At 39.2% G+C, this 25,436-nt stretch overlaps 2 long non-coding RNA genes across 3 annotated transcripts in view; both read right to left on the reverse strand.

The window, feature by feature from the left end:
• The window catches only part of LOC115265377 (uncharacterized), a 324,698-nt gene that overhangs the window by 88,713 nt on the left and 210,549 nt on the right, over nucleotides 1-25,436 (reverse strand). For both annotated transcript variants that reach the window (XR_009998125.1, XR_009998124.1), the window contains exon 4: nucleotides 20,758-20,824. This is a non-coding gene — a long non-coding RNA (uncharacterized LOC115265377). The remainder of the gene's footprint in view (nucleotides 1-20,757; nucleotides 20,825-25,436) is intronic.
• On the reverse strand, nucleotides 8,041-10,092 carry LOC109411534 (uncharacterized). The gene is made up of 2 exons (XR_002130438.3): nucleotides 8,588-10,092; nucleotides 8,041-8,526 (listed from the first exon to the last, which is right to left on the reverse strand). It is a non-coding gene; the product is annotated as an uncharacterized LOC109411534 (long non-coding RNA).

Below are 25,436 nucleotides of genomic sequence, written 5' to 3' on the forward strand. Positions count from 1 at the left end.
AGACCTATCAGTTTGATATGAAACGCTTAGAACGTATTGTCGATCATCACATCCGTGATGTTCATCTGGCCAACGTGCCTCTTCATGTGAACCAACATGCCAACCAATCTGGTTAGTCCACTGTAACTCTTTTACACAAAGACGTTTACGATATCGAGAAAGCGTTCACTCAAAAGCATACTTGTTTGAGTGTTTTCTTAGATATCGAGGGTGCCTTTGACAGCGTGCCTTTCGAATAGGAAATACAGTGTTTGTCACCGCTTTTGCAGAATCTCATAGTAGATACGCCAATATGGCCATTCGGCAAATCCGAGTAAACAATAGATGTTTTCTAGGAAAGGTGAAGCCGTAATGGCGTTAGACCTTTACGTCTCTTTGATTATGAAATCAATGTGACTGATAAGGTAAAGTACGTTGGAGTCATTCTTGATTCCAAGGTTTCTTGGATTCAGTTCAGAATCAAGAAAATCAATTGAGAATCACTGGCTACCGAAAGTGTCTTATTGGTGCACCGCCTACTGCTGCCTACTGTTTGCCACTCCATTCAGCCTCCAACAATCATAGCGCTGTTGACTTCGTCCATGGGAAATCTAGCATTGCTAGCAGCTGAGCTCTACTCCATGCAGCCCTCAAGGTACGTTATCTCACTCCGCAGTAAAAGACAGCACCAAACAAGGAAGTGTAGAAAATTGCCTCCGTTCGTCGCCGCTCTCCTTTGCGCATTAAATGTGGGATGAATGTTTAATTTTGTTTTCCCAGCTAGCCGGTCATACTGGGTCCTGAGAGAACCTAGTCGGCCCTCTCCAGTCCTAGTCAATCGACTACCCGGACAAGCCTGGCGAGCGAGCGTGATGACGACTGAATTCATAAATAGAACCCGGAATCACAAGGAAAAGGCCCATCCTCGATTGGAGTCCTGCTCCTCCGAAAGGATCCCGTACTACGACGCAAGGGACATGCCATAAATTCATTTCGAATGCGGCCTGTCACGCACACATTCATTCCACCACCACCGACGGGAATCTCCTGGACCCACCACACACCCGGAATGGGAATCGGAATCGGAAATGGCACATTAGCACACAGGAGGAGTGATGTGTGTGTGTCTGTGGGTGGGCGTTCTCAGGGAAGCGTTTCTTGCGGTTGGTCACACACAATATGGTCCTCCGGTCCGAGCAAATTTCTAGGACAAGGAGGCCAACCCAACGGAAATAGAGAACTTCACTTCAATTTAACTTGCACTTGTCCGGTTCGGGTTCGGATCGACTCGATCCAGGACGGTCCAGGAAAAGACAATTTAAAATTGAATTTAAGCTCTATCTGTTGGCCGATGCACATTGGACATATCCTTGCTTATGGAAGGAGGAGATAGCGTTGGGACGAACACAAGGCGGCCAAGAGGGGAAAGTGTCTTGGTCTTTGGTTGAACAACTCGGTTCAACTTGGTCGGTCATGAGGACTGGCCACTTTGCACATTCTGCAGCTTTTTCAGTGTGGTCATCGATATGGCTTTATTTGTTCGAGACGACGTGCCACATTCGGAATCCAATGGAGTGGAATGGGTGCATTCAAATCATTCTTACATCTTAAGTTCGATGTGAGTTCATTGCTGGTTTAAAGCTCGAACAAAATAGATAACGGTGTAGGTGTAGTCTTTTACCAAGTAAACATAGCCTGCTGCCTTAAAATACATACCAGAACCTTTTAAGTACCGCATGTAACCACATCATTGCCTACTAGGAAGACGATGCCGGTACGAGAAACTTTCGCCTTTGATGATCTTCCTGCTGTCAAACAACATCTCGCCGGCTCGTAACTTTGAGACCACTTGTTTAAGAACAACATACACACATTTGAGAAAAAAAATCGCCGGAAATTCATTTCAAATTAACGTTTTTTTCAGTTTGAATTTAGTATGTAGTTCAAACGCCGGTAGTCCAGCTACCGGATGATTAATTTTGATAATGAGCCATTTTATGAAGTGACAACAATGTTGATGATGATATTTGTTTTCACGGGTTATTGGACGCTACCTCCTGTCAAAATTCATTCATAAAATCGGCTCGTAAAATGGACTATTGGCTTCTTTAGTGAAGTTGAGATAATTCATTTTCTAACGAAACACACCAAATGGGCCAAAATCCAGTTTACCGACTTTCGAGATCTCTCAGCAGAATACCCTCTTCGAATGATTATATCAATTTTCATTTCCAAAAAGTCCTTGGTGTATTCAACACATCAAACAAAAACGGCTAGTTTAGATTTAGTATCTGAGAAACATGGATCACAGTAAGCTGTGCAAGCGGATGACTGCTTTCATATCTTTTGTGTACAGAACATCAACTTGAGAGCTTGGACTTTGGGTCGTCTAAAAACACAAACAATGTCTATTGATATTTTAAAAGATGACGGGTCTGCAATGTTGATTGTGTTATATCACTCATGGCGGTAAGCTCCACAGCGTCTTAGACGCCAATCACGTATTATCTTCGATTTTCTTAAGCACCAAAAGGTATTATCGTTGATTTTAATCTGAGATTTAACTTTAGTGCGCCGATTTCGGCGCACTAGAATTTAATCTCAGATTTAAAATAACTGGCTGCGTGCTGTTGCATGTGAGAGAAAAATCAACACTCACACCACTGGAATCACATGAAGAAACGTCAAAGATAAACAAAATAAATAAAACAAGCAGCTGATATCTGCAGCAAGGTGGAAATTTCTTCAGCTACATCATGTTTTCCGGAGAATGTCCCCGTGCCGTTTGCGACCTGGAACACAGCTCCCTTTGGAAGTGCCTTGAAGATAGGAACGGCCGCTGCTACGTAGTTTTATGGCATGTGGTGGAAAATTTGTGCAGAAATTCGCTTGCTCCTCAGTGCCCACCGTGAATAGCAGACATCCTTCTGCAGCGATATTTCCGAAGAACGGTGGCTTCCTACTTGTTTGCTGGAAGTTGGCAAGTGATTCCATAACAGTATTGCTCTTGAAACAAAAGGTTTTGTTGAAGTGGCAGTTTTGAGCCGAAAATGTAAAGAAATCTGCTTATACCTATTAATTCAACCAAGAATCACAGTTTTTTTTTTCCGGGGATGCCTCCAGAATTTCTAGAAATTTCACTCGGGACTTTTTTCGGAGATGTCTCCAGAAATATCTGCGACTGTTTCCGCAGGATTTTTTTGGGGATTCCTCCGGGAATTCCCGAGGAATCCAGAAATTCTCTCGCGGTTTTCTCCGGGAATTTCGTCGTGCATTACTTCAAGTATTAATTTTTTTTTTGAGAATTCCTTCGCAAATTTCTTCGGGAGTTGAGTCAGTGATGCCTATAGGGATTTCTTCGCAGATGCATCAAGAAATTTCTTTGAAGATTTCTTCGGTTTTTTATTTATGGAAATGTTTCGAAAATTTCTCTTAAAGTTTCCTCTAGGAATTCCAGCGCGAATTCCTTAAGGGATTCCGCCAACGATTGCTATAGGAATCCAAGGAATACCTTTGAGAACTCCTAAAAAAATCCTTTCGGGAATGTTTTCAAGAATATTTTCAAAACTTCTTCAGCAAGAACTTCGATTCTTCCAGGAGTTCCTTCTAGGTTCCTGGAGGAATTCCTCAAGGAGTTATGGAGAAATTCCTTGAAAAATTCCCCAAAGAATTTCTGGATACTTTTCCAGAGTAGTTTCAGGAGGAATTACCAATGGATTTTATGAATGAATACCAGGAAGAGAATTCCAGGAGCAACTGCCGTAGGAATTCTCGGAGGAACTCTGTAAAGAATTGCCGGAGAATTTCAGGAGGAATTTCCGGAAGAGTTCCTGGAGGATGCTCCCTAGGAAAGTTGGCTTCATTGATCCATTCCTGAAGGAATTTCCAAAGTAATTCCTCCGGAAATTCATCCACGAATTCCTCCGGAAATTCGTCCAGGAATTCTTCCGGAAATTCATCCAGGAATTCCTCCGGAAATTCATCCAGGAATTCCTTCGGAAATTTCTCCAGCAATTCCTCCGAAAATTCATCCAGGAATTCCTCCGGAAATTCATCCAGGAATTCCTCCGGAAATTCATCCAGGAATTCCTTCGGAAATTCATCCAGGAATTCCTCCGGAAATTCATCCAGGAATTCCTCCGGAAATTCATACAGGAATTCCTCCGGAAATTCATCCAGGAATTCCTTCCGAAATTTCTCCAGGAATTCCTCCGGAAATTCATTCAGGAATTCCTCCGGAAATTTATCCAGGAATTCCTCCAGGAATTCCTCCAGGAATTCCTCCGGAAATTCGTCAAGGAATTCCTCCAGAAATTCATCCAGGAATTCCTTCGGAAATTTCTCCAGCAATTCCTCCGAAAATTCATCCAGGAATTCCTCCGGAAATTCATCCAGGAATTCCTCCGGAAATTCATCCAGGAATTCCTCCGGAAATTCCTCCAGGAATTCCTCCGGAAATTCATCCAGGAATTCCTCCGGAAATTCATACAGGAATTCCTCCGGAAATTCATCTAGGAATTCCTTCCGAAATTTCTCCAGGAAATTTCTCCGAAATTTCTCCAGGAATTCCTCCGGAAATTCGTCCAGGAATTCCTCCGGAAATTCGTCCAGTAATTCCTCCGGAAATTCCTTCAGGAATTCCTCCGGAAATTCCTCCAGGGATTCCTCCGGAAATTCCTCCAGGAATTCTTCCGGAAATTCCTCCAGAAATTCCTGCAGGAATTTCTCCGGAAATTCGTCCAGGAATTTCTCCGGAAATTCGTCCAGGAATTCCTCCGGAAATTCATCCAGGAATTCCTCCGGAAATTCATCCAGGAATTCCTCCGGAAATTCATCCAGGAATTCCTCCGGAAATTCATCCAGGAATTCCTCCGGAAATTCATCCAGGAATTCCTCCGGAAATTCATCCAGGAATTCCTCCGGAAATTCATCCAGAAATTCCTCCGGAAATTAATTCAGGAATTCCTCCAGGAATTCCTCCGGAAATTCGTCAAGGAATTCCTCCGAAAATTCCTCCAGGAATTCCTCCGGAAATTCCTCCAGGAATTCCTCCGGAAATTCCTCCAGGAATTCCTCCGGAAATTCCTCCAGGAATTCCTCCGGAAATTCCTCCAGGAATTCCTCCGGAAATCCCTCCAGGAATTCCTCCGGAAATTTCACCAGGAATTCCTCCGAAAATTCCTCCAAGAATTCCTCCGAAAATTCCTCCGGAAATTTCTCCAGGAATTCTTCCGGAAATTCCTCCAGAAATTCCTGCAGGAATTTCTCCGGAAATTCGTCCAGGAATTTCTCCGGAAATTCGTCCAGGAATTTCTCCGGAAATTCGTCCAGGAATTTCTCCGGAAATTCGTCCAGGAATTCTTCCGCAAATTCGTCCAGGAATTCCTCCGGAAGTTCCTCCGGAAATTCCTCCGGAATTTTCGGCTGGAGAAAATTCCGGATAAATATCTGAAAGAATTTCCGAAGGAATTCCTTGAAGAATTTCCGGAGGATTTCCTGGAGGAATTTCCAGAGAAATTTCCGAAATAATTCCTGGAGGAATTCCTGGATCAATTTCCGGAGGAATTCCTGGATGAATTTCCAGAGGAATTCCTGGAGGAATTTCCGGAGGAATTCCTGGAGGAATTTCCAGAGGAATTCCTGGAGGCATTTCCGGAGGAATTCCTGGAGGAATTTGTGGAGGAATTCCTGGAGGAATTTCCGGGGAAATTCCTGGATCAATTTCCGGAGGAATTCCTGGAGGAATTTCCGGAGGAAATCCTGGAGGAATTTCCAGGAGAATTCCTGGAGAAATTTCCGGAGGAATTCCTGGAGGAATTTCCGGAGAAATTCCTGGAGGAACTTACGGCGAAATTCCTGGAGGAATTTCCTGGAGAATTCCTAGAGAAATTTCCGGAGGAATTTTCGGAGGAATTCTTGGAGCAATTTCCGGAGGAAATCTTGGAGGAATTTCCGGGAGAATTCCTGGAGAAATTTCCGGAGGAATTCCTGGAGGAATTTCCGGAGGAATTCCCGGAGAAATTTCCGGAAGAATTCCTGGAGAAATTTCCGGAGGAATTCCTGGAGGAATTTCCGGAGGAATTCTTGGAGCAATTTCCGGAGGAAATCCTGGAGGAATTTCCGGAGGAATTCCTGGAGGAAATTCTTGACCTGATGTATAGTTTGTAAAACTAATAGGCTAACGTACCCAATAAACAACAAATTACAAATAACAATTTCCGGAGGAAGTCCTGGAGGAATTTCCGGAGGAATGCCTGGAGGAATTCCTGGAGGAATTTCCGGAGGAATTCTTGGAGGAATTTCCGGGAGAATTCCTGGAGGAATTTCCGGAGGAATTCCTGGAGGAATTTCCGGAGGAATTCCTGGAGGAATTTCCGGGAGAATTCCTGGAGAAATTTTTAGGAGGAATTACTGGAGGAATTTCAGGAGGAATTCCTGAAGGAATTTCCGGGAGAATTCCTGGAGGAATTTCCGGGAGAATTCCTGGAGGAATTTCCGGAGGAATTTCCGGAGGAATTTCCGAAGGAATTTCCGGAGGAATTTCCGGAGGAATTCCTGGAGGAATTTTCGGAGGAATTCCTGGAGGAATTTTCGGAGGAATTCCTGGAGGAATTTCCAGAGAAATTCCTGGAGGAATTTCCGGAGAAATTCCTGGAGGAATTTCCAGAGAAATTTCTGGAGGAATTCCTGGAGGAATTCCTGGAGGAATTCCTGGAGGAATTTCTGGAGGAATTTCCGGAGGAATTCCTGGAGAAATTTCCGGAGGAATTTCCGGAGGAATTTCCGGAGGAATTCCTGGAGGAATTTTCGGAGGAATTCCTGGAGGAATTTTCGGAGGAACTCCTGGAGGAATTTCCAGAGAAATTCCTGGAGGAATTTCCGGAGGAATTCCTGGAGGAATTTCCGGAGAAATTCCTGGAGGAATTCTCGGAGGAATTCCTGGAGGAATTCCCGGAGAAATTCCTGGAGGAATTTCCGGAGGAATTCCTGGAGGAATTTTCGGAGGAATTCCTGGAGGAATTTTCGGAGGAATACCTGGAGGAGATCCTGGAGAAATTTCCGGAGGAATTCCTGGAGGAATTTCCAGAGAAATTCCTGGAGGAATTTCCAGAGAAATTCCTGGAGCAATTTCCAGAGAGATTTCCGAAAGAATTCTTGGAGGAATTTCCGGAGGAATTTCCGGAAGAATTCCTGGAGGAATTTTCGGAGGAATTTCTGGAGGAATTCCTGGTGGAATTTCCAGAGGAATTCCTGGAGGAATTTCCAGAGGAATTCCTGGAGGAATTTCCAGAGGAATTCCTGGAGGAATTTCCAGAGAAATTCCTGGAGCTATTTCCAGAGGAATTTCCGAATGAATTCCTGGATGAATTTCCGAAGGAATTCTTGAAGGAATTTCCGAAGAAATCCTTGGAAGAATTTCTGGGGGAATTTCCGGAGAAATTCCTGGGGGAATTTTTGAGGGAATCCTTGGCTTCATTGATCCATTTTTGAAGGCATTTTCGAAGAAATTCCTGGAGGAAAATTCTTGAGAAATATTAGAAGGATTCCATGGAGGACTTCAAAAGAAAATCTTAGAAGAAATTATCGGAAGGAACAAGGAATTGCTGTCGAAATTTCAGACGGAATTCCTGAGGGAATCCCAGAAAGAGTTCTGAAGGAATTTCGGGAGCAGTTCCAAAAGGAATTCCAGAAGTCAACTCTTGAGCAATTCCTGAAAGATTTTAAGAGGAATCTCAGAAGAAATTTCTGAAAGATTCCCAGGAAAATCCCTTAAGGAATTGCTGGATAATTCTAAGAAGAAATTCTTAGAAGAATACCAGATGGCGGGAAGCCTTTCTGGAGGGATTGATTACTCGTCCTTATTTTAGTGGTAATCGATATTGCATTATGAAGACTGCATAATTTCATTGTAAAAATCGTAATTTTAACGGCAATATGAATTGACATATTTAGATCCAGACTGTATTCCACATAATTCATCCCGCTTTACCTAAACAGGTTAACCTGCCCTACATTGTCATTGAATTAGTGAATATCAATTACTTTGTATAAAAAGCAGCATTCTAACACTATTGACAACCGTTTATTCATGGATTACTGTACATGCTAACAATAATTACAATTATTTCAATCAGGTTTAGCATGACGCGCTTGAGATCCAGTTGTATGGTGAAGCATTTTTTCGGAGTTCTTGTGCAAAGTCGTCACATCAGCCTCCGACTGACCAAAAGTTTTCTAAACCGCATTCGCCAATCCAGCACGCACGACGGATAGCCACGAACAGATTTGTCTCGATCGGGGTACATGGCTAGCCATCGCTTTTTTTTCATCACACCTCCAGATTCAGCTTCTCGCACTCGCAGCTCTACTGCTGCATCCTTATGCACTTCATTAGAATCCTCAGCAAGTTCCTTCGCCGTTTCAGTTATTCCGCAAACACAGGTACAACTTGGATCCATATCACAATGCGAAGATGCTGCTATCGCTGCTGCTGTTCTAGCAATCGGACGAAACACAGAAAAGCCACTCACTAGCCATCAGATCAATCTAAAATTATTGGAGAACAGTAATTTATAGATTAAAGTACATTAAGGAATCATATATTTACCGTTTTATACGAGTACGAAGTTCCCCAGTAACATTTTTTTCCTCTGTGGCCACTTGGACAACTCAGACCGATTACGGTCCATCTCGCAGCAATAACAAACTTTTTTTTTGCGAAAAATATGTAAACAAACTCCAGCTGTTTAGGTCGATTGACACTTTCCCGATCACACTCACACAAACTCAAAAAGAAATACGAGAGAGAGAATGGCTGCGAGCTTTCACTGTTTAATCCTCTCTTGGTGCTTACCGATTGAGGTATTAAAATTAAATCTGGATTTAAAAAAATCCGGATAAAATCTCGTACTAATTGTGTTGGTGCTTATGACCATCAGTGTAGCGGAAATGGTGTCCTTCGAAAGGGTTATTTGGAAGTTTTAAACTGACCTTTGGATTGACCGACATGGGTTATCCCAATTACACACTTAAGCGACGCATGAGATTATATGAACCCCAAGACAGTTTGGAAGACCCAGAATATCTTTAAAATGTATAACAATGTCCATTGGTTTTCAAGAAGGTTTAGTAAGCATAGATTCCAGAGCAATCCCGGTAGGAATTCCCGGAGGAATTATTTGGGAAATTCCCAGAGGAATTGCTGAGTGAAATCCTATAACATTCATCAAGGAACTCCCTCAGAGATTCCTTCACAAACTTCCTCAGGGATTCTTCTAGGAGCCCCTTCAGAGATTCCTCTAGGAATTCCGTCAGGGAATTCTTTTTCTTGTATTTCTCCAAGAACTCCATATGACATTTTTGCAGGCTTATCTAGGCATTTCTTCCAGGATTTCTTCTGGTAATCCTCGAAGCTTTGCAATTGGGTTTAATTCAGATTGCATATAGGATGCTTAATGGAATCCTACATATTCACACTAAAGCATCTTACAGGGTTTCTCCTGGAATTTATTCTAAGATAGCGCTGGAATTCATCCATTAATATTCACAAGAGATTCTCAAAGAATATCTTCAAACTGTTTTAAAAACTTTCAAATGATTTTTTTAGAATTTTCTCCAGAGTTCTTTTAGGATTTCTTCACTATGTTGGCTAATCATGTAGGTTATATTTTCTCTCGGAATTTTACTGAGAATTGATTCCTTCATGAATTTTAACAGAAAAATATTAGGGATTTCAGATACACCCTTCGAAAAATAATACGAGGATTTCTTCAAATAATTTTCTTATTATTCCACAATCAAGGAATTTATTCAAAATTTCATAAGAAGTTTCACCAAGACTATTATTGTGGGAATTTGTTCAAAACTTGCTCCAGGAGATCTTCCAAGTTTTCCTTCCGGTAATTGTTCAAGGATTTTTCTTAATATCTCTCAAAAATTTTTACTCAAAAAATCAGTAGAAATTTCTTCAAGAATTCCTCCAACATACAGTGTATCAAACAATTGTCCGTACAGTAATATTTTTGTCAAAACAATTTTTCATTCAAATATTCATAACTGTTTCATTCGTTAATCAAAAACGCTGAAATTTTGACCAATCATAAATCACATATTGATGCTCTATTGGTGCAATTTTGAACGAGATCGAATAAGTTTTCTGAAAGTTATAAAACTTTTACTAAAGCTTGAAGGTTTACCAAACAAAATTTCAATACTCTATATCTCAAAGAATATTGGATGAAATATTATCAAACTTTTTTGAGGGAACACTAACACATGAACATTTAATACGAAATCTTGTAAGGGTTTATTTGTTCACTACAAAAAATAAAAAATGGAAAATCTGTTTGTATAGTTGACGAATTTTATAAATTTACCATATTTTACACATATAATCTGTCAAACGTTTTCCACCAATAAAAGTGCATTTATTGAATGAAAAATGCATAGGACCTACTCTGCATATGTAGTGTAGTCGGTCCTGTATAAAAATATTATTAAGAAAGTTATGAGAAGTTGAACTTGGCACTTTTATTGATCAAAATATGATAAATTCTTATAAAATAAAGACTTTCAACATATACTGATTTTTCATATTTTTTGTAGGGAATTTAATACGAACAAAGTAGCATATGTGAACCTTATGTATACACTGCAATACATACAGGGGATAGACAAAATGATCGGGACAGGTAAAATTTCCACTTTTCAAAAAATGTTCAACTAGCTGTAATTTTTACTGTAAGTTCATTTGTGTATCAGTGGTCCAAATTTGGAAAAGATCGGGCCATTTTCCACGAAGTTATTATTCTTGAATAAGGTAAACTTATCCGATAGCCAACTTTGAGTTATTATATCTCCGGATTTAATGAACCGATAGCAATGAAATTTTGACCATTCTTGACTTATATAATGAACTCTTAGAAACATTTGACTTTTCTTGAAATTTTTAACAAGAGCAAAATTATAGCGATTTTATTTTTCTTACGATTTTTTAGCAAATTGGTCTTTTTTTAATGTGTATTCCATTACTTTTACAATTTGTTGGCGGCAATGTTGTTACTTTACTTCAAAACACATTTATATATAAGTAAATTTGAGGGAAATTAAATGAACTATAATTTGCATCTTGAATTTTGAAATGATGTTGAAATTTTGGATAATTTTATGTTTTATTAGAATAATAATCTAATAATTTCTTCCGTGTTAAGAATTATTTTTTTTTAAACTCGCCATACAAAATAAAACAGCATTGCGAACGGCCTTAAGTTTAACGAAAAGTTTTATAACTTCCAGAAAACTTATTCGATCTCGCTCAAAATTTTACCAATGAGGAATTCCACGGAGTCATGTCAGTCGATCCTGAGCGACCATTTCAAAAATATCTGAAACTTAGCACAGTTTTTCCATTTCATATAAATCGCCATTTTTCGATATTAAACCTTCATATTCACTCACGACTAACTTTTCAAAAGGGTGTATGCGAAAATAGTTCAAAAATATTCTAAAAGCTGTACAGCAAAAACGGATTGTTCGATTGTTATGAATTTTTCAGCAAAGTTAGATAACTAAATGATGATTCCTTAGAAAATATACACTGTAAAATTTGATGGAGCATTAATCAAATTTTCAGCGTTTCTGATTGACGTATGAAAAAGTTATGAACATTTGAATGAAACATTATTTTGACGAAAAAAAATGCTGGATGGACAATTGTTTAATACACTGTAGCTCTGATGAATTATTTTTAAAGGTATGTTCAGATATTTCTCTGTAGGGTTCCTCAAGAAATTTTCATAGAAATTCTTTCAGAAATTAATCCTGCAGCAGCTCCGAGAATTCTGTAGAAAATTTATTCAAGATTTTCCGCAGAATGCCTTCAAGTGTTGCTCAGAGATCCCTGCAGCCATTTCCCCTGGATATACAATAGAAAATGTTTCCAGGTATTTTTTTTCAGAATTTCCCCAAAAATTCATTCAAAAATATCCTCAGCAATTTCTGTAGGAATTTTCCCAGAAATTACTCCAGGTATTCGTCTAGAAACTTCTTCACAAATTTCCTCCGTAATTTCTGTAGAATTTTTCCCAGGAGTTTTGTTAAGGTTTCCATGAGTAATTTCAAATGGAATTCTTTCTGGCATTTCCAGGAACTATTTTAGGTAGTTTTTTTTACAGAAATTCTTCCAGGAAATTGCCCAGGAACACCTCTAGAAATTTTTCCAGATATATCTTCAAAAATTTTCCACAGATTACTCCAGGAATTTTCCCAGGATTTATTTTAAAAAATCCCAAAAGCTCCCCCGAAAATTTTCTCAGGAATTCTGTCGGAAGTTTCTCAGAAACTCCTACAAAATTTCCTCAAAGATTTCTCCAGACATTTCCCAAGGTTTTCAAATAGTAAATGTTCACAGGAATGCTTCCAGAAATATCCTCATGCACTGTTTTAGCAATTTCCCCAGGAATTCTTTCAGGAATTTCCAAAGGACATCCATTAGGGATTTCCCACACTCTTTTTTAAAGAAATTAATGCAGAAATGTTTCTGATAATTTACCTAGGAATTCTTTCACAAATGTAGAATTTTTGCCGCTGTAGAATTTTCTGCTTCTTTAGAATTTTAGCTTCTCCAAGAGTTTATTCAGGAATTCTGTTGAACATTTCCTCAGGAATTTCCCCAGAAATGTTTTCATGTATTCTCCAGAGATTCCTACAGGAATTTTCATTGGCAATTTCAAAGGAAATTTCTTCTGTTATTCCCCAGGAATTCTCTAAGGAAGTTTTTCAAAAATTTCCGCAAAAACAAATTCCTTGTAATTTCCAGAAATTGCTTCAAGAGCTCTCCCGAGAATTTTCCTTAATTTTTCCATTAGAATCCATTAGAAAATGTCCCTAGGAATCCTACCGGAAATTTCCGCAGAAAAGTTAAGGAATTTCCCCTAAAAACCCACCATGAATAACTAGAGAGATTTCTTCAGAAATTTTCCCTGGATTTATTTTTAAAAATGTGCAGGAAATTGCCCAAGAATGCTTTCAGAAATTGTCCCAAAAAACCTTCAAAATTTTACTAATATTCCATCAGGAATTTCTGCTTGATTTTATAAGGAATTTCTGAAGGATTTTTTAAGAGTTCCCGCAAAAAAAATCCATTAATTTCCTCAGGAATTGCACTGGGAATTTCCCCAGGAATTCCGCTAGACATTTTCCAAGGACTTTCTTCATAAATTCATCAGAAATCTCTTCCAGAACTCCTTAGATTTTTTGAGAGATTCATCCGGAAAATTCTATTTAAAAATGTTTCCAGAAATTCATTTACAATTTTTTACTGAAATTTCCACAAGAATTCGTTTAGCGGTTGAAAAAAATGATTCAGGAATTCTTCTAGGAATTGTTTCAGAAATTTCTCTCTTTCCAAATTTCCACAAAAATTCCTCCAGGAAAATTCCCAGGTATTTCTCCAACAATTTCTTCAGAATTTCTTTCAAGAATTCCTCGAGATTCTTCCAGGAATTTCACCAGGTTTTCTATAAGGAATTAAAAAAAGTAATTCAAGCCTAACTTTACCAAACACCGTTTCTAACAAAATCCTCGAACTGAGAAAATCGAAGAGGAAGTTCGCTGTTCCCATAGCAACTCATTCATCAAGCTTTTCAGAAATGTGAAAAATCCGGGTATTTTTTCACAAATCATCCTAAAAGGTGAGTGATACAAGCAGTCCTTAATGAAATTCATTTTAGGCCAAAAGACTGGAAGAGGTTCTTAGAACCAGCGTAAAACCAAAACAAAAGGTATTTGGTTTTATGACGGTTCTGAAAACTTCTGCAAGACGAATTGGTCATCGAAATGTTACTTGGGGTATTCCTTCATCAATTTCGCCAGCAATTCGCTAAATCGTTAGGTGAGAAACATACAGGGGATAGACAAAATGATCGGGACAGGCAAAATTTTCACTTTTCAAGAAATGTTTGACTAGCTGTAACTTTTCGAAAAGTGCATCAAATATTCTCAAATTTTTACTGTAAGCTCATCAACTAGTTGTGAATCAGTGGTCAAAATTTGGGAAAGATCTGATCATTTTCCACGAAGTTATAAAGATTCTTGAAAAAAGTAAAAATATCCGATAGCCAATTTTGAGCTGTTATATCTCCGGATTCAATGAACCGAATGCAATGAAATTTTGATTATTTATGACTTATATAATGAGCTATGATAAACCGTTGACTTAACTCAAAACTCTTAACACGGAAGAAAATTATAACGATTAGATTATTTTTCTAATAAAACACCAAATTATCCAAAACTTTAACATCGTTTCAAAATTCAAGATGCAAATTATAGTTCATTTAATTTCCCTCTAATTGACTTATATAAAAATGTGTTTTGAAGAAAAGTAACAGCAAGGCCGCCAACAAATTGAAAAAGTAATAGAATACATATTAAAAATAGACCAATTTGCTAAAAAAATCGTGAAAAAAATATAATTGCTATAACTTTTTCTCTTGTTAAAAATTTCAAAATGAGTCAAATGTTTTCCAGAGATCATTATATAAGTCATGAATGGTCAAAATTTCATTTCAATCGGTTCATTGAATCCGGAGATATAATAGCTCAAAGTTGGCTATCGAATAATTTTACCTTTTCCAAGAATCTTTATAACTTCATAGAAAATGGCCCGATCTTTGCCAAATTTTGACCACTGGCACACAACTAGTTGACGAGCTTACAGTAAAATTTTGAGAATATTCGATGCACTTTTCGAAAAGTTACAGCTAGTCGAAAATTTTTTGAAAAGTGAAAATTTTGCCTGTCCCGATCATTTTGTCTATCCCCTGCATGTTGATCACCTAAGATCAATTTGCAAGCGCTTTCCGAAGTAAACTTTGCGAAAGGCATAGCACCACCAACAGCCGTTTCTAAATTCGGCCGCCCATATTCAAAACAACGCGGAGCAAAGAAAATGCGTGACAGTTTCGAAAACGCAGCCGCTCGCGCGCATAACCTGCTACGATTTCCGCGTGTGTACATTGATGATTAAGTGAGAAGGTGATTGAATTGATGTGTTAGCGAGTTGGTGAGAGAAAGAACCCTGAGCTGCGAAGCAGGCTTTGTGGGACGTTACACCAAGATGAAGAAGAAATCAAGCGCCGAGACCTTTACTTCATAAGAGAGCTACTTGATGAATAATTTGATGAATTGTGTGAGTGAGATGAGTTATTGCATTAGTAATTTAAAGCGCCACTAAGCTAGTGGGATGGAAATTGGGTTGATTGGCAAGCAAATTGATGAGTGAATGAATTGATCTGTAAGTGAATCGTTGAGTGAGGTTTGGTGAACAAGTGAATTGAAAAGCAAATAATTTTATGAGTGAATAAATTGATGAGTGAGCAACTGTAAGTGGCATTAGTAAGAGTGTGATAGTAAGCGTGTAAATAAATAGATTTTTAAGTTCGTGAGTAAATAAGTTGTAGATGAAGTGAATTGATTTGTAAACAGTGAGTTTTTAAATGAACGTTTCAGTGAGTTGAGAAGTAAGCTAATGAATTAGTGAATTGTGTATGTGATATGATGGATGAATGAGTAAATTGCTAAGAGAACGTGCCTCTGGAGCCGACCTACTGATCACGCCGAGAACCTGGGATCGAGTCCTTCTCACAGCAGACTCACAAAAAGTGAGTTCTTCCTTCGGAAGGGAAGTAAAGCGTGAGATGAACTAGCTTCGGATCAAAATCTTGTTAATAAGATAAACAACAAATTGCTAAGTGAGCTTATGAGTGACATGAGGACATGTTCTAATTATCGTTCACGCTCATCATTATCATCCACGCACACACGCTTGCTGACTAGCTCACTCACTCCTTGACTCACACATTCCCTCACAAACTCATCACCTCATTCAGTTACTCACTCGCTCACCTATCCACTTACTTATTATCTAACTCACTCATGGACATATCATCTCAGTTCCCTGTTAACTTATTCATTCATTCACACATTCACTCAATAGCCTACTAACAGTCTCATTAACTAACTCGCACACTCGCTCACTGACCCATCATTGGAGCATGGGAAGGGAATTCACAGTGTATTACAAGATATGTTATTTAAATTATTACTAAAGAATGGTTTACTCATTCTGATCCACCCTTAGACGGAATCCCGTCCCTTCTACTGATAATCCTTGCCATCATCGCATAAAAATCTCTGAATTATTGCAGCATCGCGGTGGAATGACATTTTCAAAGTTCAAAGCACATCCCCTATAGGTGTCCTATCCCTAGGTAAGCAGATTTTCCCCACTCGCATCGCGGCACTGATTGCTGGTTGATGTCGGTATGTATCGCCCTCGATGGCATCATTAATCTCTTGCCTAAATAAATCATAATGCGTGAACTCCACAGCCGTCATTGAAGAGGGGGTTGTTGGAGGTAATATATGGCACAACCGAATGTGTGTTGTTTTTGCCATTCTGGCGAATCCATGGTGCAGAAACAGATAGAAAGTTGCTTTTCTTCACCTATGATTTCATTCATGTAATCATGGTAAGATAAATCAGTGTGGACAATGTTCATTCAGTGTTGGTAATAAACTTGTAAAATTCTATCACTATGATATAAATCATACACAACGTGCGCTTCGTGGCCTTGCGATTAGCGGCGTCAGTCATCTAGATATCATAAGCCTCGGAGTGTGAGTTCGATTCCCGCTCTAGTCGGGAAGAATTATAAGTAACTCATACGTGTGGCAGGGATGAGAACGTTGATTCGTGATGTTATCTTGCAAAACGAAATGAACCTCGGCATGAGTTCACTAACTTGACGTTGAGCAGTGTCGTGTACAGAAAATGACCTTGTTTCCATGGCTACCTAGATAAAATGGCACCTTTCAAAATCCAAACGAGTGAACACGTGTAAATAAATGAACTCGTGCAACAGTTCATGGACTGTTCACTGTTCATGTTCACTGATTGCATGACTCCGCCCAAAAATCAAACGAGTAAACACGTGTATTGGTCCTAAAGCGGCACTATTTTGAATCGTAGATTGAAGTTATTTAAAACCATCTCAGGCATTAATTAAGCATCTTATAAGCATTGCGTTTTACCCCAATCTACCTTCAATCAAGAAAATCTCGAATACGACACCGTTGATGACGATGATGGTTTTCCCACCGCACTACCGCCGGAAGACGTACCCACTACCGGAAGGGGAAAGTGCAGGAATGGCTGCCACCGTCGCCACACGTTTAATCCCATTAAACGGTGCCACACACCCCAAAACACTGCTACGCTGAACTGATTCCTCTGGTGGTGTGGCAGCATGCTCTGCCAAAGTCGGGTCGTATGGAAAAACGAGCTCCTCTCTAATGGGTGGGAGCAATTTGAGGTAGGCAAGTGTATTATTATTTCATGAATTAATGATCACTTCGCTTGTGAGTCCGGGTGTGTGTGTTTGAATGTGGGGGGCGGATGTTCGTTTCGTTGTTTCGGTCTTTTCAAATGTTTGGCTCAAATCACGGCAGGCGGTGCCATCGTCGACGTCGACTACAGAGAAGAGTGTTTGCTGAGATCGGATTTGCTGCTTCTTGAAAGTTTCCTTCCGGACCCAACCAACCCTCTCGAGAGGGAAGATACGAACGTAGTAGGCCACCATCCCGAAGAAGTGAGTTGGTAATGCTGCAGAAGTGGAGGGATTTTGCCGCAGCCGGAAAGTTGTGGGTTTTGAAAGAAATTTCCTGAAAATTAACAAACAATTAAGCTGATCGGGTTTGCCCGGGCTTCCACACTGGGGAAAAGTTAAATCCCGGTCTTTAAAATTTGGCCGAGGTTAAAAGGATTAGGCACTGCTTCCTAACATAAACAGTGAAACATACACACCAAAGGCAAACACCAAATCTCGGCTGAGAATATATTTGTCTTTCATAAAGACGGCTAAGAAAACAGCTTGCGGAGCAGTTTTGGCCGGCAAGAAGCACAAGTTGAAAGTTTCTGACTTGAGCAGCGGTAAGGTACATCGGGGCGATGAGCTTACTGAGAAAAAAAAAATAGAAGACACTGAATGTTGATTCATTGGCAAATTGAGAGATGGAACAGTGAAAAAATCGCGTTCTTGTGGGATTCGAACCCACGACTACGTATTCGCTAGACCGGCGCTTTAACCAACTAAACCACAGAACAGGTGACGGAGTAGAATGCCAGTCTGACTCCTAGTCCTCATGATAGTTAAGGCTCAAGCATTCGTCATCATTTCTCGGAAAATAAAAAGCAGTTTTCTCGCTGCAAATCAAAACAAGGATCATGAAAATATATTCATTCACTAATATAATGCAGTGGAGTACAGTGAATATATTTTCATAGCAAAAACTTTTGTTTTGAACGAAAAAACTGCTTTCAAATGTTTGATGATGACGATGATTTCAATGACGAAAAGTTCAACGTTAAAAGAAATATTATTATTAATCTCCATTCCGGAAACACGCCAGAGATTACTAAACAGAATTATCGGAGCTTTAATTACAATTGCTTAGAAATTCCATCATGCTTTCAACGGATCGCCTTCAGATTGAAAATCCACCGTTCCGGACCGCATATAAGCAACCGTCCAAGACTCAAAACCAATCTAGTAGCCTACACGTGAGCAGACTGCAGATTTTTACCGACGTCAGCAACGGCACTCTTGGATGCATTCACTCACTTTTCTCAAGGATCGTAAACTTCGCTTGTCGTAAGTGCATTGTACCACCCCGTCAACCATCCATCCTCGTCATCATCGTCATCATCTCCGGCGAGGACAACGACAATGACGGCGAACGAACCAAAAGAGATGCAATCTTCAAGTGGTTCCTCCTTGAGGGGTTTCCCCGCTCTGGCAGCAGCCAGTCACTAGTCCATCAACATCTCGTCTCAACTTTCAACCACCCGAACCCACCAACCGACGACCGTCAAGCATTCCGGAATGACAATTACTTCCTCCGCCCGTCCATGGTGCCGTCCGTGGTGCCAGCAGCCAGCGAACAAAGCCAAGGGGAAACCCGGAACCCGGAGTGGCTGTTGTAACAAGATGAAATCACGACCGGGCGGCGGTGCGACAATGACGGAGACCATGGGACGTACAAAACCAACCGACAACGCGGACGACACACAGGCAGGCAGGCAGGCAGTCAAGTTCAGAGCGTGAGCACAAAAGCATCATGCCATGTGTGTGCATGTGACTGACTGACTGCTTGCCGCGGCGACAACGCGCCGCCCCCGTCTGTCTTCGCCTTTCATCGTGCCAGATATTCCAGACTTGTGCTGCGGTATCAGGAAGTCGGTAGCATCTTTTCTGACGACATCAGACGAGTTCGTCGCCGCCTGCTTCGGGTATGATGGTTTTGAATTGGAGTTCTGCGCTTGCTGTGACCCCCTTGGATGGGAAGAAGCACTAGGAGCCATTAGTGTCATCCCGGCAGTGTTGCCGTTCTTCCTGGAAGGGCGGAAGGGCGTAACATTCCCATAAAGTGTTTGTTATATTAACTTCAGCAAACGAATGCCTGGCAGTCAGTGGTAGGTTGTGAAACGAGCGGGAATTGTCGCACATTGACGGTGAACAAGGGAACATTCTGTGCTTGAGGACCGCCGCCAGCCAGCCAGCCATGGGCGGTGAATGCGCTTCTGGCAGCCAAGCAAATATTACGTACATATTTTATGTTTAAGCCAAGTTTCCAGATCCCAAGGAGAGCGCTCAAGTAAAATTTCACCTTTTTCCGCAAGTAATTTTGACAACTGATCTATATGGGGAGAAATGTCACTTTTCCTTACGGAATAATAGCGCGGACTATTTTTCCGCAAGGAAAAGTGACAGCCCCATTTGATTCGCACGGGAGGCGTTACGAGTGTTACACTTTTTTCTTTACTTGCCATCTGCGAACTGCACAAGTAATTTTGAAGCGGAATCATTACTTGATCATTACTTGACCATTACTTGTCCTATCTTTTTACACAGTACGTACGAAGTGGAAACTAGCCATTAAATGTGAATAGATGACACAAAGGCAAAAATTAACATTGTTTGCAGTGCTACTTCTCAGGGTTGAGATTCGTTGCAGACAGTGAGGGTGGTCGATCTAGTCGGCGGTGGAGCGCGACTGGTCGCCTTGGGCAACTGACACGGAGCAGATGTACTTATTTGTTTGAGAAGGATGTTCCGAATGTCTGTCCTTTGAATGTATTGTTTCACCAGATATGTCATAGGCCACGTTATAAGTAAATTCGTTGATAAGTTTCTTTGTGAATTTTTGCTGAATTTTAGGCAAAATTCTAAAAAGAAAAAATTGACGAGATTAGCAGTAAAACTGAAGAAATTTCTTGCTGAAATAGTAGAATTCTTGGGATAGCAATCTACTAAATCTCTGAAACATAACATTGGCACAATCTTGGGCACAATACTAATACATAAGCGAATGGAAAGTTTCCAGAGAAAAAGATCAAATAAATCCTCTGAATTGTTCTTGTCTTAGAAAAAACTCTTGTCTTTAAAGGAATGAATGGGACAGTCACCCAAGTAACATTTTTTCTAGCTAAATAGACTTAAAGAGGTACTTACAACCATCATAAATCCAACATAAAAGGTATTAGGTTTCTGGCGCTCAAAGCCTCTACAAAACTAATTGGCCATCAAAATGTTACTTGGGCAGCTATGTATTCATAATCAGCAAACAATAAACTAGTGTTCTGTAAAAGTAATGAAAGAGACTTTGTTTTAATGGGAGATTCCACGGAGAATGCTTTTCTGCATTTTGATGACTTACCTTTGTAAAGTGATGACGAATAGATCCAAATCATTCGTGTGTAATGATCTTCACGCCAGCAAGAACTCTGCAAATGAAAGGAAAAGAAATCATTGTATATACCATATTATAGAAGATTGGAGATTTTTTTTAAATAATGTAAAAACCAGTGTTTGGAAGATTATCGCGAGTTACTGAGTCACAGCTACAGCTCGATGAATGTTATAAAAGGTATAGCGATGTACTCAGAAATGCTTATCGAAATACTATTTATTCTCTTGCCAAGTTTGCTACGTTTATGGACGCTAAAGACGCATTCGGTAAGTAGGGTTTGGGTGCTAGTAGTGGACCCCCTAAGCCATCGAAATTTACTTCTGCCGCTTTTTAGCTATGCTAAGTTGGTGGAATGTTCCAAAGTGGAATTTTATAACAAGTTTCATGTCCCCTCCTTATGATAAGACCGTCAAACATACACCATTAATAAATTATGGCAGTGAAATACCCATTTGAAAATATGCATCGATGTTGCCTATAATGGACCCCACCGGACCCCTACAGGATTATTTACGAATATCTCGGCGCCTATAGTGGACCCCCATTTGATTTCCATGTTATCTGTCACGCTGCCGACGGAGCCTATAGTGGACCCTCCTGAATGCGCCTATAGTGGACCCTTTTGAGTGTTTACATTCTTTAAATAGTTAAAATAACCGATTTTTGTGGCCTCTGGGCAATTCGTTTGCCAGGAACTGCTGTACAGCAATGTAATCGATGTCCCCCCGGTGGAAGTTGCCTGGTAACAGTTGATTTAGGCATTTATATTCGTGTTTTTCTGTGGGGGGTCCACTATAGGCGCAGGGTCCACTACTAGCACACAACCCCTATATTTTTGACAGAAACTATTCGTAACTCTTGATTTTTGTGGCAACGAAACCTGCAACATAATAATATTTGTATATATTTCAAAATTCATAATTCTGGAAAGAAAATCAATTAAATATTTACAGATATTCCAAGACAACGATGACAGAGCGTCAGAAAGTGTTACACTAATGTCGAATTCGTTTTTGATTCAGTTCCAACCTGGGTTGGAACTGGATGAGATTACAGTTTCAACCCCAACCCGACTTCGGTTTCGCTTGTACTAATGTTTGTTTGAGTTTGTTTGACGTTTGTTTGTTTACACATTTTCCGCCAATCCAGTTCCAACCCAGGTTCAAAAACGAATTCGACATAAGCTATGCTCGCTTATCGCCACATCATCATTTTATTGAAAGTATTCAAAATTCAAACTATTCGTTACCTCAATCCGTCGTGATATTCATAGCAGTAAACATTTATCAATAATGAAACCCTTTTTTCATATTTACAGGATATTTCCTGCTTTTGTTTGTTTGTTTTTTTTTTCAGTCTTCGAAATTCCGTTTCAGGCAGAGTACATTGGCCTTTGATCATCCCTTGGCGAATCCCATTCAAGATTGCGGCTCGGTTATGGATTGTTTTCCGGAGGAGCCTTTAGATATAGTTTATATTGTAACATTTTCTGTAAAGATAAAGAGGTTTTGTGCCTTTTTGAGAAAGGTTTCAAAATCGCGGAAATCACTCAAAGGGGCTTTTCCCTCTTTCAAAATTTTTAGTAAAACAATAAATAATAGTAGGGTAAGTGTTCCAATTATGGTTATAGTACCAATCATTCGCCATAGTTGATTTTCACCCTTTAACGGCGTAAACCAGCAAGAAAAAAAAAAAATTGTGAACAACAGATCACTTTCACAAAAGATGGTTGCACGCATTTAAATTGCACATTTTGCTCAAATTATGGTAGAAATAAATCATTTTCCTTAAAATTTCGGCTTCCTTGCACCCTTTTTCGTCATAGTGTACCAGTTATGGCTAATTCCATAAGGAATGCATGCAAATAGTGCGAAAAGGAACCGAAGTTAAACAAATGTAACCATAATTGGTACAGGGTTCCTATCATTGGCACACGCTGTAATAAATACTAAAAGTAGTTTTGGCTCCGTTTCTATATTTTTCCTGTAAAGTGTGGAAATTTAGCTATCTTTTAACATATTGATGACATTCGTAGATCTTCTCGTTATTTTTTGTACAAATAGTTTTCCTTAGATTATGGCACTAAATTGGTACATCCACCCCAATAATAATAGTAATCAACATCATCATCATCATTATCATTATCATCATCATATCGGAGCATCTTCTTTGCATTCATTCGTTAACCATGTGACTCGACAATACAGCATAGATGCGTCTGGTAATTGAAACAGAACAGATGGAAGGCAGCAAAAACTGCCAAAACTGAATGATTTATTTATCCCTTCAGCTTCCAAACACTGGTAAAAACTGTTGTGGAAAACAAGGTAAACAATAGGCAAACATGTAAAACATCCTAGTTTATTGACAGGAAGTATGTTGTCAATTACATTCTTATATTTGTTGAAGTTGGTCATTTATTTATTTATCTTCATTTTTGTATTTGTAATATTTTTGTTTATCATACTTGTGACATTGTTGTGTTGTGGGAGAGGGACTAGAGTGGGGCAAGGCCTCTCAAAATCTGAAATTCGGAAAATACAAAAAATTTGAATATTGTCCATTTTTGGAGAACTGTACCAGCAGTCCCCCACCCTCCCTACTATGTTACAAATTGGCTCGTGTGTTATTTTCTTTATATAATTAGTTATAATAATCTTTTATTGATCATTATTTTTCATATAAAATTGTGAATATAGACTGTTTCAGAAATTATAAATACACTTTGTTTATTAAATTAAATGAACTGTTCTAATGATTTTTACCAACTTCTTTCAGAGAATAGCACATTGTACTCCATATTTTTATATTTCCTTTCAGTTGTCTTGATATTTTGAAGAACAGTCGAGTTCTCTAACAAATAACTCAATTTTTCAAATTTGCATTTACACAAAGGTGTTTTTTAATGATTTCAACATTATTTATCACTAAATACCAAAAATTATCTCAATTTTTATCACATTCGCTTTCTCAACAAGTTGTCTAAGAAATGCCATGATCAAAATTTGGGAAAAATCGATAAAGGCATTTCTACAACCATTGGCGTATCTAGGATTTTTTCCTAGGGGGTGCCTTGGGGGTGCCAGTTTCAGTGGCTTCCAGATTGGTTTGCTTCTTTTTCGCAAAAGGAAATACCGAACCATCCTCAATTTCTTTCATGAAATAATGATTAACTGCGTAGCGGAAAAAACTAGCCCGCAAATTTGAACGCGCTATATTTTAAGGAACACTTTTTTTTTAATCCGAACCGTAGTACAAATTTAACACTTTCCCCGCCATTTGAGAGGTTTGAAAACTTGATAACTTGATTGCGTATAATACATGGAATTTGTATTTTCAGTTTAAACTTAACAATCATCGAGACAACCCCTTTGTTTAGTGGATTGAAAATAATCAGGTCCGTAAGAATACGATTTCAGAGCAAGTGTAAATCTCTGAAACCATAAAATATCAACAAATTTGCGTGTAACTTGCATTCATTGTGACATTCTCTTTGTTAAAATAGTTTTCAAGAACAATTGAAAGAGTTATCTTCTATTTATATAAAAAATTAGTGGCATACGTGGGACCGCGCATAACTTGCGAACGGAAGGACCGATTTTGGTCGTCTTAATTTTGTTCTGTGAATTTTCACCCAAGGAAGGTTTATGAGGCAACAACAAGACAAAGTTTACCGGGTCTCTCTCTCTCTTCATGGCGTAACGTCCTCACTGGGACAAAGCCTGCTTCTCAGCTTAGTGTTCTATGAGCACTTCCACAGTTATTAACTGAGAGCTTCCTCTGCCAATGACCATTTTACATGCGTATATCGTGTGGCAGGCACGAAGATACTCTATGCCCAAGGAAGTCAAGGAAATTTCCTTTACGAAAAGATCCTGAACCGACCGGGAATCGAACCCGTCACCCTCAGCATGGTCATGCTGAATACCCGTGCGTTTACCGCCTCGGCTATATGGGCCCTAAGTTTACCGGGTACAGCTAGTAAATACTTTAAATTGCATATTTAGGACTGAAACCCGGGATTCGATTTTTCTCTTCGGGATTCTAGTGCTCGCACCAAATTACGATTTCCAATGAATTGTTGTTAATATATGTGTTGAAAGGAATTGTGTATAAAGCTCAAAAGTTGACTTACGTAAAACCAACATTGTAGTTATCAGTCAAAATTTCAGCTTCATACATTTCGAATAATCATGTCTGGTTTATACGTATAATACAAGACATTTTTGTTTTCGGCAAATCATTCTTTCGGTAATACCTCAGGGAATATTCCTGGTAATTTATTTGGAAATTGTTTTGCAATTTATTTCAATTAAGTCTTCTTGTGCAAATTTCCCAGCAATTGCTTTGGATTTGTTGGCAAATAACTTCAGTAATATCTTTGGTTCTCCTTCGGCAATTTCTTTAAGGATTTTTTTTTGGTAAAACGTTTGGAATTTGATACTGAACACATTTCACGCATCCTTTAAAAATTTTCATCGAAAATTACTTTGGGAATTTCTTTGGCAATTCCATTAGGAGTTTATTTGGCTTTTTTACTTCATTTTTAAATCCTTTAAAATGTTTTCTCGGGAGTATTTCAAACATTGTTTTGTTAATGTCATCATTTCTTTTGATATTTGCTTTTTAAAATTCTCCAATTACTC

Source organism: Aedes albopictus, chromosome 2 (assembly GCF_035046485.1).
Source record: "Aedes albopictus strain Foshan chromosome 2, AalbF5, whole genome shotgun sequence".
Classification (NCBI taxonomy): domain Eukaryota; kingdom Metazoa; phylum Arthropoda; class Insecta; order Diptera; family Culicidae; genus Aedes; species Aedes albopictus.